General features: G+C 44.1%; 1 protein-coding gene across 2 annotated transcripts in view; it reads right to left on the bottom strand.

Moving 5' to 3' along the window:
• Positions 1 to 2,299, bottom strand: part of FAM163A (family with sequence similarity 163 member A) — a 71,459-nt gene extending 69,160 nt beyond the window's left edge. Inside the window, exon 1 of one of the 2 annotated variants that reach the window (XM_078000982.1) lies at positions 1,740 to 2,299. The gene's annotated coding sequence lies outside the window, so the exon portion shown is untranslated. The remainder of the gene's footprint in view (positions 1 to 1,739) is intronic. The other variant, XM_078000984.1, reaches the window with a different exon arrangement.
• Positions 2,300 to 13,028: the final 10,729 nt, after the last annotated feature.

The raw sequence follows: 13,028 nt of genomic DNA, 5'->3' as shown, positions 1-13,028 counted from the left end.
ATCTGCCTGATGCCCCAGCAGAACCCTCCGAGAGCCCCGCATTACTTCCCCTCTGGACGCCAAAATGACCCTGTCGGTACCTGCTGGTTTAGATGCTCTTAGGCATGGGAGCTGGAACCTCCCTAGAGAAGGCGGAGAAAATCGGTTTCCAGAGCATGTACCTTTACTGTTCCTTCCCCTGGGTCCACCTCTTTCAGGGTCTGAACGTCCGTTACATGCAAGTGTTTCATTAGGACAGAAGGAAAACTGCCTTTCCCCTCAGGACACAGACCCCAGCGAATCTTAGGCAAAGCGAACATGCGGGACTGAAGTCCGCAGTCATTGTTTGTCTCCCACACGACATAAAACATGTGTCTGGCTCGGCTGCTGGAGGACCAAGCAGGGCACAGATGCAACTGCGCAGACGTCGGCCCTGCCAGCCACGCTGCGGGCCCCTCAGAATCTCAGGATGGGGCCCCCTGGGGGAGCGAAAGGACAGGAGGAAGTGCCTGCGGGCCTCCGCCTGCAGGTTGGATGACTGCATCCCCGTCACGTCAAACTTGCCAGGACGAGCAAACTTCCAAGGCCCCACAGTTCCACTCAGAGGAAAGGAACCCCCAGTGTGACAGGAAAACACGGCTGGTGTGTGTCAGCCAAAGGGCGCTGACCGAGGGAACAGATCTGTACCCCTGTCGTCCCTCGCGGCCTTTTGGAGCCGCAGAGAACTAGGATGCCACCCACTCAGGGCCGCGGCGCGCTGGCTCTCGGTCTCCACCCGCCCCACCCCGGCCGGGTAGGGCAGCAGGGCCCCAGCAGCCCAATGCGGGCCTCGTCCCCACACTGCCTTCTGCTTGCCCGCTCTGCTCTCTGCTTGGCCAGGCCCTCCTCTGGGCCGCGGAGCAGAGGCTTCGGTGTGGCCGGCTCCTCCAGCGCGCAGGGCTCTCCGGGATCGGGGTGCGGTCGCCCGCTCTGGGGCCTCGGGGGCAAGCGCACCGCGGCCCCACGGGCAAGTTGGGCTTCCCCGTCTCACCCCCGCCGTCCCGGCCCCAGACTCGCTGGCCGAGACGCCGGCTCCCACAGGCCCTGCCGCCTGCATGCCCACGCCGCGCCGCGAAGGCACTTCACCCTCTTTATTTTGTAAAACTTCGGAAAAATCACCGGCAAACCGAGAAGCGGTCGCAAGGCTGCCCAGAGTTGCCGGCACAAATCCGGACGCACAGACCGACGGCGGCGCATTGGCCCGACAGACCCCGCCGGCCCGGCCCCCACCCTCCCCGGGTCCTCTGCCCCGGCCTCATGCTCCCCGGGTGGCAGCAGGCTCGAGGCGCAGCAGCAGCGGCGGGGTCCGCGTTGAGGTCTGGCCGGGCTGAAGGCGCAGAGAAGCCAGTCGACGCAGAAACGCTGAGTAGAGCGCCTTCGGCACGGCCCGGGGGCAGGGACCCGGCGAGTCTGGCCCCGAGGCGCGGGCACCGCCACTCGCGGTCTGGCCACGAGGCCGGAGATGCCCCCGAGCCGCCGCGCCCCTCGGAGAGGCAGAGCCAGGTGCAGACCCAGACCCAGTCGGGAACTGCTATGCTGAAGGCGGCGGGGTGGGCAGAGGGAGGCAGCCGGGGCGCGCTTACCCGGGTGTTGCGGCGCCCTCGAAAGTACGCGGTGGTCGACACGTCCCGGCGCTGAGCCCAAGCCCCGCGGCTCCTCCACCCTCCCGCGCCCCGCCCCTCCGCTCGCTCCCCTGCGCGATGGAGGCCCCGATCCGTTACCGCGGCTGAGCAGCTCCGCTCCGGCTGCGACTCCCGCGTTGGCTCCCACCGGGTCGGCGCGCGTCCTTCCGGGCGCCTGCGGCTGGGGCGGCACACGTGAGGCTCCGCGGCCTCCCCAGCGCTCCGAGGACTGCCCTGCTCCGGGCGTGGAGCCTCATCGCCCCTCCAGGTGGCCAGGGCTGGGGGCAGGTACCGCGCGACCTGATTGGCGCTGGCCGGAGTCCGGGAAGAATCCCCGCCAGAGAGGCTGATGCACGCGGGCCAAGTGAAGCCACGCAGTGAAACAGCGCAACGGGCGCCTTCCAAACACCCCTCCTCAGCTCCGCCGCCCTTTTGCCTAAGAAATGTAAACTCGGGAGGCGGGCGTCCTGGGAACGCCTCAGTACAGGGGACTTTGCGCGCTACAGATCGGGTCCAGCACGGAAAATTCGGAGAACGGGAGAATCTTAGGGACCAGGGTGTGTCGCTATCCACTGGAAAGAGACTGCCTCGAGCCTCCCAAAGGGCTCCTCTGTGTTCCTGTTTCCGGCCCGCACTGTGCCCTGGAAATCCAGGGACACCTGGATGTCCCCGCCGCTGAGGGGTACCCGGGCCTCGTGGCAGGGCGGGATCAGATCAGTCAGGGTGTGATTAGAGCTGTGACGGTGAGGTCTGGCAGGAAGAGGCAGGAAAGCAGAGAAGCAATTCGACCCGAGGAGAAACCTGAATGGTGCGCTAGATTTCTTGTCTGAAATCACCGTCTTTTAATGTCTTAAAACTCTACGAGTTGCTTGTGTGCTGTACCCCAGTCAATAAGTTCTGACATCAGTAATTCAGAGGGTCTGCTGAGACAACATGACGGCCCGAGAGGGGATAAACTGTTCACTTCTCCGCACTTCCGAAGCATCTCTGTATGGAACGTTTACCTGTTCCGGTCTGATCATCTTTCTCTTGATCCTGCTTTCCGATCTTGATTGGACTGAAGACAGCCTGCTTTCCGATCCTGCTTTCCGATCTTGATTTGGACTGAAGAGAGGGGTGGGGTCAACCCAGTTAATGTTCGAGGAGGGAGGGTTCCCACTACATCAACAGTTCTCCTCTCTTCTTAGGCAGGGGAATTCAAGGCAAAGCTGATCAGGGAATCAATTTGAAAAACAAAAAAGAGAAAACTCCAAAACATTTAAAAACTGGGGACCGTCAGCCTAGGTCCAACTTCTAAAGGAGAGTAAGAAATTTAGCCCCTGGAGCAAACTTATTTTTCCTAATGCACTATTAAAAAACAAAAATCCCAAGGCAAGCCACCACCTCATCATTCCAGCAAGTCTACTGTTGTTGCAGCACACTCCACTTTGTACTCTTAACTCTTCTCACAGGTTTTACATTTTGAGCTCAGATTTTCATGTGCCGTCTTTTCTCACACAGTTAAGGCTCATGCCACATTCATGTGTCATCTCAAAGGCAAAACAATGAAATATGAAGAGGGCGTGTGATTTTGCTATAAACTGTAACACAGAAAAGTGAAGACAACATACCTTCATAGCCTAATGAATCATAAACCAAACACCACCCAGGTCATTGCTATCACGGGGGAGGTTCTCCTGTCCCACCAATTCCCTTCCACAAGTCCTTCCCTTCCCTCTAAAGCAACTATCCTGACTTTATGGTAATTACTTGCTTATATATCTTATAGTTTCTACCAATTTGTAATGTATCCCTAACCATTACAGTTTAGTTTTGCTTGGTTTTGAACTTTCTATAAATTGAATAACATTGCATGCATATTTTTGTGTGTTTCTGGCCTCTTCTTCTATTTGGTTGTAAGAGTCATCTACTTTTGTGGCATGTAGTTGTAGTTCATTCATTTTCATTGCTACTTAATATTCCCTTGTATGGATATATCACAATTTCTTTGTCCATTCTGGCACTTTAGACATTTGGATTTTTCCAGTTGGGGCTATTACAAATTTTATTGCTAATAATATTTTTGTATATATCTCCTGGTTTGCAAGTGTAATCTTTAGGATGTATACCTTGGAGTGGAATTACTGGACTATAGGGTATGCATATATTTAGTTTTATTAGATCATGCCAAATTGTTTTCCAAAGTGGCCACAAAATTTACACTCCCATCAGAGATGTATGGTAGTTCCCACTGCTCTGCATCCTTGCCAAAATGTAATATTATTAGACTTCTTATTTTTTGTCAGTCTGGCGGAGATGTAATGGTGTCTCATTGTGATCTTCGTTTCATATCCCTAATTACCAGTGAAATTGGGCACTTCTACATGTGTTTATAGGCTATATGAATTTTCTGTTTTCTGAGTGCCTGTTCAAATGTTTGCCCACTTTTTTGAGATGGCTTTTTCTTATTGATTCATAAAAAGCTGTTTATAAATTCTAGCTGCTGCATGCCTTGGTCAGTTAGAGACTGCAAGTATCTTCTACTCATTTAATGGTGTCTTTTGATCAAGAGTCACTTTTTAAATAAGAATTTTCATTTTCAGATAATTGTAGATTTGCAGGCAATTTTAAGAAATAATACAGAGAGATTCCAAGTACCCTTTACCCAGTTTCCCTCATTGGTAATGTCTTGCAAAAACTATAGTGAAATATCATACTTAGGATATTGACATTGACACAGTCAAGATACAGAACATTTCCACCACCACAAGATCCCTCATATTATCCTTTTGTAGCCACACCTGCTTCCCCTGTGCACCCCTCCCCATCTCTAACTTCTTGAAACCACTTATCTGTTTCCCATTTCCAAAATTTTGTGATTTCGAGAATGTTATATAAATGAAATCATTTGTAACCTTTTGAATCAATATGTAACCTTTTGAATTTTTTCCCACTCAGCAACCCGAGTTGCAGGTTGTTGTAGCAATACTTTGTTCCTTTTTCTTAGTAGTATTTCGTTGTATGAATGTATTACCAGCTTGTTTAACCATTCACCTAATGAAGGACATTTAGGGAGTTTTCCCCCAGTTTTGGGGGTATCACAAATTAAGTTGGCTCAGGTGGGAGGATTGCTTGAGCCCAGTAGTTCCAGACTGGCTAGACAACATAGTGAGACCCTGTCTCTACATACAAATTTTAAAAATTAGCTGGGTGTGGCTGCACACACCTGTAGTCCCAGGTACACTAAAGGGGGAGGATCCCTTGAGCCCAGGAGTTGGAGGCTGCAGTAAGCTATAATTGAACCACTGCACTTCAGCTTGGGAGAACAGAGCAAGACCTTGTCTCAACAACAACAACCACCAAATAAAGTTGGCATAACATTTGTATACAGGTTTTCAAGTGAGCATACATTTTCATATCTCTGAGAGATATGAAATAGTTCTCTCTGGGAGAACTATTGCTAGTTTGTAGGGTGAATGCCCAGGACAACTATCGCTAGATCATATAGTAATCACATGCTTAGTTGTTAAAGAGACTGCCATCCTGTTTTCCAGAGTAGTTGTACCATTTTACATCCCAACGAGGAACGTATGAATGATCCAGTTTCTCCACATCCTTGGAAGGATTTGGTGTTGTCAATATTTTAAAATTTTAACCCATTCTTATACATGTATAGTGATGTGTCATTGTGGTTTCAAATTCCATTCCTCTAATGGCTACTGATGTCGGACGTCTTTTCAGGTGCTTGTGCTTACTTGCCATCTTTATTTCCATCTATATGCTATCTTTGGTGAAATCTCTGTTTATGTCTTTTGGCCATTTGCTAATTGGATTGTTTTGTTTTATTGGTTGTTGAGTTTTCAGAGTTCTCTATAGTCTAGATAAGGGGTGTCCAGTCTTTTGGCTTCTCTGGGCCACATTGGAAGAAGAATTGTCTTGGGCCACATATAAAATATAAAATTAAAAAACACTAACAATAGCTGATGAGCTTAAAAAATCACAAAACAATTCTCATGATGTTTTAAGAAAGTTTACAAATTTGTGTTGGGCCGCATTCAAAACCATCCTGGGAGGCTTGTGGCCAGTGCACCATGAGTTGGACAAGCTTGGTCGAGATCCTGGTCCTTTTTCAGATCTGTGGCTTGCAAATATTTTCCCCCAGTCTTTTCATCCTCTTTACATGCACTTTGTAAAGAAATTTTTAAATTTTGATAAGGTCTAATTTTACTAGTTTTTCTATTATGGAGCATGCTGTTGGTGTCAAGACTAAGAACTTTCTGGCTAGCCCTAAATTCCAAAGGTTTTCTCCTATTTTTTTTTCTGTTTCACATTCTGTTGGTAATCCATCATAAGTTAATTTTTGTATAAGATGTGAGGTCTAGGTTGAGCTGCTTCTTCTTCTTCTTCTTCTTCTTCTGCTGCTGCTGCTGCTGCTGCTGCTGCTGCTGCTGCTGCTGCTGCTGCTTCTGCTTCTGCTTCTTCTGCTTCTTCTGCTTCTTCTCCTTCTTCTCCTTTTTCTTTATTTCTTGCCTAAGAAGGTCCAATTGCTCTGGCACCGTTTGTTAATAAGGCTATTTGTCTGCCATTTAATTGCTCTTGCACCTTTGTCAAGAATCAGCTGGGCATATTTGTGTGGGTCTATTTTTGGATTCTCTATTCCATTCCATTGATCTATGTGTCTGTCTTTCCACCAATACCATACAGTCTTGATTACTGAAGCTATATAATAAATCTTGAAATCAGATAGACTGATTCCGCCCACTTTATTCTTTCTATTCAATATTGTTTTAGCTCTTCTAGTTCCTTTGCCTTTCTGTTTAAATATTTGAATCATCTCCTCTATATCTATTAATACAAAAATTCTCACTGATATTTTGATATAAATTAGGAAGAAAGCATTCAGTCTTTCATGATTAATTATAGATTAGCTATAGGTGTCTAGTTTGCCTTCTATTTCTGTTTTTTCTGAGAATTTTGTCATAAATGGGTGTTGAATTTTGTCAAATGTTTTACATTAGTTTATATAATCATATGATTTTTTTTTCTTTTTTTAGCCTTTTAATATGGTGAATCGCATTGATTTTTGAAAGTTGAACCAGCCTTGCATTCCTGGAAGAAAGCCTACTTGGTCAAAGTGTATAAATCTTTTCACATAGTGCTAAATTCTTGGTTTTTAGATTTTTTAAACAACTTTATTGAGGTATAATTGATATATAAAAACTACATATTTTTATGATTTTTTGCTTTTATTATTATTTTAAATTGACATGTAATAATTGTATGTATTCATGGAGTACAATGTGATATTTTGATACAAGTATATAATGCGCAATGATCAAATCAGGGTCATTAGCAAATACATCACCTCACACATTTATCATTTCTTTGTGTTGGGAACATTCAAAATCTACTCCTCTAGCTATTTGAAAATATACAATTAATTCTCACCCTAAATAGCACTCATCCAGTGCTACAGAGCACTGGAATTTATGCCTTCTATTTAGCTGTACTTTTGTATCTGTTAATCAGCCTTTGGTCACCCCTCTCCCTATTCCCCTTCCCTTCCTCTTCACTTCTATGATACCAACTTTTATAGATTCCACATGTGCTGAGAACTTGCAGATTTATCACTCTGTGCCTGGCTTATTTAACTTAACCTAATGTCCTCCAAGCTCATCCATGTAAACTGCACCTATTTAAAGTATTCAATCTAATGAGTTTGGACATATGTACATACTGCGAAACCCTCACTACAAATCAAGGTGATACACATAGTCATCACCTCTAAAAGTTTCCTTGTATCTCTTTGCTTTTTGGTCTTTTTTGATGAGGTGTTTGTTGTTGTAAGAACACTTAACATGAGATCTACCCTCTGAACAAACTTCTAAGTGCACAGTCCAGCATTGTTAACTATAGGCATTATGTTGTATGGCAGATCTCTGCCATTTATTCATCTTATATAACTGAAACTGTACAGCCGTTGAACAACAACTCTTCATTTCCTCCTTTCTCCCAGCTACTTGGAAACCACTATTTATTCTCTGCTTCTGTGAATGACTATTTTAGATACCTTATATAAGTAGAATTATGCAATATTTTTCCTCTTCTAACAGGCTTATTTTCACTTAGCATCATCTCCCTTAGGTTCATCCATGTTGTCACAAATAGCAGGATTTCCTTCTTTTATAAGGGTGAATAATATTTCATTGTATTTATATACCATACATTTTTCTCCATACATGTCAGTGGACATTTGGGTTGTTTCCATATCTTGGCTATTGTGAATAATGCTGCAGTGAACATGCGGGTGCAGATGTCTCTTTGAGATACTGATTTTTTAGATATATATCAGAAGTGGGATTACTGGATCATATGGTTTTCAATTTTAAATTTTTTCCTCAAAAAATAGTATGAGGAAATTTCATACTATTACCACAGCAGCTATACTATTTTACATTCCAACCAACAATGTACAAGGGTTCCAATTTCTCCACAGCATTGCTGATACTTGTTACCTTTTTGACTTTTTTTTTTTTTTTTTTTGAGACTGAGTCTTGCTCTGTCACCCAGGCTAGAGTGCAGTGGCGCAATCTCAGCTCACTGCAACCTCTGCCTCCTGGGTTTGGGTTCAAGCAATTCTCCTGCATCAGACTCCTGAGTAGCTGGGATTACAGGCACCTGCCACTGCACCCAGCTAATTTTTTTTTGTATTTTTAGTAGAGGTGGGGTTTCACCATCTTAGCCAGGCTGGTCTCGAACTCCTGACCTCGTGATCTACCCGCCTTGGCCTCCCAAAGTGCTGGGATTACAGGTGTGAGCCACCACGCCCAGCCCACCTTTTGACTTTTTGAGTACAGTCATCCTAACAGGTTTGAGGTGATATCTCAATGTAGTTCTGATTTGCATCTCTCCGATGATTAGTGTGTTGAACACTTTTTTATATACCATTTGGCCATTTGTATGCCTTCTTTGGAGAAATGTTTATTCAGGTTCTTTGTCCTTTTTTTTTTTTTTTTTTTGGTCACTGAGTTGTATTAATTTCTTATATAGTTTAGATATTAACCCTTATCAAATACATGGTTTGTAAATATTTTCTCTTTCCAAGGTTACCTTTTCATGCCACTGATTGTTTCCTTTGCTGTGTAGAAGCTTTTTAGTTTAATGTAGTCTTACTTGTCTGTTTTTGCTTTTGTGACCTTTGCTTTTAGTGTCACATCCAAGAAATCATTGCCAAGACCAGTATCAAGAAGATTTTTCCCTGTGTTTTCTTCTAGGAGTTTTATAGTTTCAGGTCTTATACTTCAGCCTTTAATTCATTTTGAGTTAACATTTTGTGTATGGTGTAAGATAAGGGTTCAATTTCATTCTTTTCCATGTGGCTATCCAGTTTTCCCAGCACCATTATTGAAGAGACTCTCCTTTTCCCATTGTGTAGACTTGGTACTTTCGCTATTGTGAATAATGCTGCAATGAACATGGGAGTGCAGGTGTCCTGCTTTTGAAAGCGAGTCACCAAATCCAGCCCACACCCAAGTGCGAGTGCTGCTCTATTTCCCATCCACCCTGTCTCAGAATGTAGCTCCTTTATGGTTTCAACTCAAAGCAGGAGGTGGTTTAGCAACATTCATACCTTTGGTGAGCCATGAACTCCAACTTTTGACCTCTAACCATGATTACCAAATAACCCCAGCGACACTGAATACAAGGCTCATTTCTTCTGATTTCTGTCCTTTCTTGGGGCTTAAAGCTGGTCACTTCTTATTAACGTATTCGCTCTTTGATGCTTTTAGGAAGATTTTAAACATATTTTATCCAACCTTTTTAGTTATCTTTAGCTTGCCCTTCAGGAGTATGGGTTTGAATTATTTAACCTGCTTTTTCAGAAATAAAATCAGTTGCTTGTCTGTTGTTATTGTTGTTGTTTAATCTGGGGGGACTTATTTTGAGTGAAAACTGCCTTTTTGCTAAAGATTTACAGAGCTACATCAAGGAAAAACGTAATTACCCACCCCTTGCTTTGTCAGGTGCATTCTAGCAAAGTAAGTTGTAATGTAAACTTTTTTTTGTTTTAACTTTTAATATAAACTCAAAGGACCATTCAGACAGAGACCACATCACATAACAGGAATGGGCTAAAACTCAAATGTCAACCTAGTCTCACTGGCCAATTGAAACAGCTCTTGCTCTCTTACCTGATGAGCCCAGTCCTTTCTTCCAATGTATTTTTATGTTGGCAGTATAATTGGTTGGCCTGGGATTCTTTTTACTTGAAGACAGGTTCATCTGGTGGAAGCTTCCTGAAATACTGCAATGGACTGAATGTTTATGTTTATGTACTCCCTACCTAAATTCTGTGTTGAAATTCTAACCCTCAAGGTGATAGTATTTGGAGGTGGGGCCTTTGGCAGGTGATTAGGTGAATGGGATTAGTGCCCTTAAAATAGAGACTCCTGAGGAGCTCATTAGTCCCATCCAGCATGTGAGGACACAGCAAGAAGGAATCGTCCATGAATCAGGAAGTGGGCCTCCACCAGAAACGGAACCTGCTGCTACCTTGATTTAGGACTTCCCAGCTTACAGAACGGTGAGAAATAAATTTCTATTGTTCATAAGCCACCCAATCTATGGTATTATTATGGCAGCCTGAACAGACTAAGACAGATATGAAAAAGGAGTATTAGTTTAATTTCTTCCATTTGGCTAAGTCTGCCATCCGGCATTCAAGTTTTTCTTTTAAAGATGTCAAGTTTTGTTTAGTCAATGATTAAGATGACAGCTTTCTCTAGTCAGGAGCGAGATTATTAAGCCTGGCTCAGTGGTGTTCTCCTATACAGGTCTACAATCTCGTATTTACAACTTGAATTTCAAAAATCTCTGATAGTCAAAGTTTAAAAAAGATCTGTTGAGTGCAACATTTGAGCTGAGTTGATCTGATTTGGTGGCCAATCTGAAACTACAGCGAGGCTATTTAAGCCTTTATTCATCTCACTTGTTGTCAATATTTATTCATTTTGCTGCAAAAACATTGATGTGTTTGCTGCTCCAGACACTATTGGGGTGTGTTGTGCTAATAAACAGGAATGCACCAATTTACCTTTCTAAAATTAGGGGTAAATTGATTTTCAAAAAATTGTTCTCCATGAGGCAAGAGGAAGATTTTGTTATTCCTGGGATAGGAGGAACAAGGAGGAAGAGAAGACGACAGTGGATACAGGGATATGGGGAGAAGACTTTGAGCATTATCATGTCACCCCTTCCCGTGACCTTCCCCCAAGCCTTCAGCAGAGTTTCTCTACTAAGAGCATGCGTTGTGGTGAGTGAATTTGTGGCAGTGTGGGACCAGGTGAAGAGAGTTGTCTTTGTGCTTGTTTTGAAGTGGGTCAGAAGAGAGGTAGCACGTGTGGATACAGGAGCACAGAGACAGAAATTTGAGGGCTGGGTTCTGAGAACTCACAGAAATTATGGGGGATAAGGGGAGCATCACTGTCTCACAAGGCCTTGGAATTAGGATTCTGGTAAGGTCTCATCAATTATGTAATGAACAGAGCATGCTACCTCTGTGAAGTTCTCAATTTTATCTTGTATTTAAGTTTATTTAGCTTTACATGTTTTTCACAATTTCCTCCCTTTCCTGGTCTCCCTAATACAAGTGAAGCATCTATCCTCTCTTGAGACAAGATTGTGTGTTTTATAGTCATTTCTTGGGAACCAGGAATTATTTAATTTGCATTTCAAATAATCATACTGCAAAAACAGATAATATGGTCAATAGGCAAATGATTAACAGCTTGAACCTTATAATCAGACAAACTGGGTTTGGATCCTTTCTCAGGAAAGCTCTTTCATCTTTCTAAGCCTTAGTCCCTCAGTTGCAAAATGGGAAATAAATACTCCCTACCTATTAAGGCTATACATGTGGAGGATGCTAGGCCCCATGCCATAAGCATAGTGAGAATGCAATACATGATAGCTTTAAAAAATATTGAGAGTTGTCCTGGTCCCTGCCTCCTCGGTATGTGCTTCATATTCACATTACCAGCCAACAATCCCTTTTTACTTCCACTCTGTAGGTGGCCTCTGAGCAGGTCTCTGTCCACATCCTCTCTCATGGCTCTTGTCACCTGCCCTCATCTCCAGAACTGCTGATGCATGAGAATAACAATCATGTAAACAATCTCTCTTTTTTTTTTTTTTTGAGACAGAGTCTCACTCTCTTGCCCAGGCTGGAGTGCAGTGGTGCGATCTCAGCTCACTGCAACCTCCACCTCCTGGGTTCAAGCGATTCTCCTGCCTCAAGCCTCCTGTGTAGCTGGTATTACAGGCACGTACCACCATGCCTGGCTAATTTTTGTATTTTTAGTAGGACAGGGTTTCGCCATGCTGCCCAAGTTGGTCCCGACTCTTGAGCTCAAGTGATTCACCCACCTCAGCCTCCCAAAGCGCTGGGATTGCAGGCATGAGCCACCGCACCCCACCTAAACAATCATTTATAACCAGCACAGCTGTTCTCAAGATCCAATGAGTTCAGTCCCTTATCTTGGGAGGGTATGAATATTACTCATTCAAAAGCAATGTGCTGGCTGGGCCTTGTGGCTCACACCTGTAATCCCAGCACTTTGGGAGGCCGAGGTGGGAGGATCACAAGGTCAGGAGTTCAAGACCAACCTGCCCAACATGGTAAAACCCCATCTTTACTAAAAATACAAAATTAGCCAGACGTGGTGGCAGGCGCCTGTAGTCCTAGCTACTCGGGAGGCTGAGACAGGAGAATCACTTGAACCCGGGAGGCAGAGGTTGTAGTGAGCCGAGATTTGTGCCACTGCACTCCAGCCTGGGTGACAGAGCGAGACTCCATCTCCAAAATAAAACAAAACAAAAAACAAAAAACAAAAAAACCCAGTCCGCTGAAAAGTATTATAACCATGATGAAGTACTTCGTCATAACTGAGTTAAAGTAATTGGTACAGCAAACTGAGGGTCAAAAACATGCGTGGTTCTGTGGGGACATGGTAACAGTGCCCACACGGAGAAAAGTTTCACTCAGCACCAAAGCATCTACGTTAGAGCATCTACGTTTGCATATAAAACGAAGTTCACATCCAATTTCCGTTTTGACATGGGTCACCAGAAGATACTTAAGGATGAAACTGTTCTGGAACAAAAAGTCACAAAACAGATATGAGGTAATTTAGTAAATGAGTAAGGAGCAATTTCTTCCTCAGATTTGAAACCTCTGTAAGTGATTCCTGCAATTGCTGTTAAAACTTTAAATCAAAGAAGAATGATTTAACAAAATAGAATTTTTTGGCCTTTGGTCTGTTTTTAGCTACCAGAAATAGGCAAGCTTCACATACTTATCTTTCTCAACACAATACCATATTCGACAATTAATTCACATGGTTGGGACCT

This window comes from Macaca mulatta, chromosome 1 (genome assembly GCF_049350105.2).
Source record: "Macaca mulatta isolate MMU2019108-1 chromosome 1, T2T-MMU8v2.0, whole genome shotgun sequence".
Classification (NCBI taxonomy): Eukaryota; Metazoa; Chordata; class Mammalia; order Primates; family Cercopithecidae; genus Macaca; species Macaca mulatta.
This window is presented reverse-complemented; position numbering and strand designations above follow the sequence as displayed.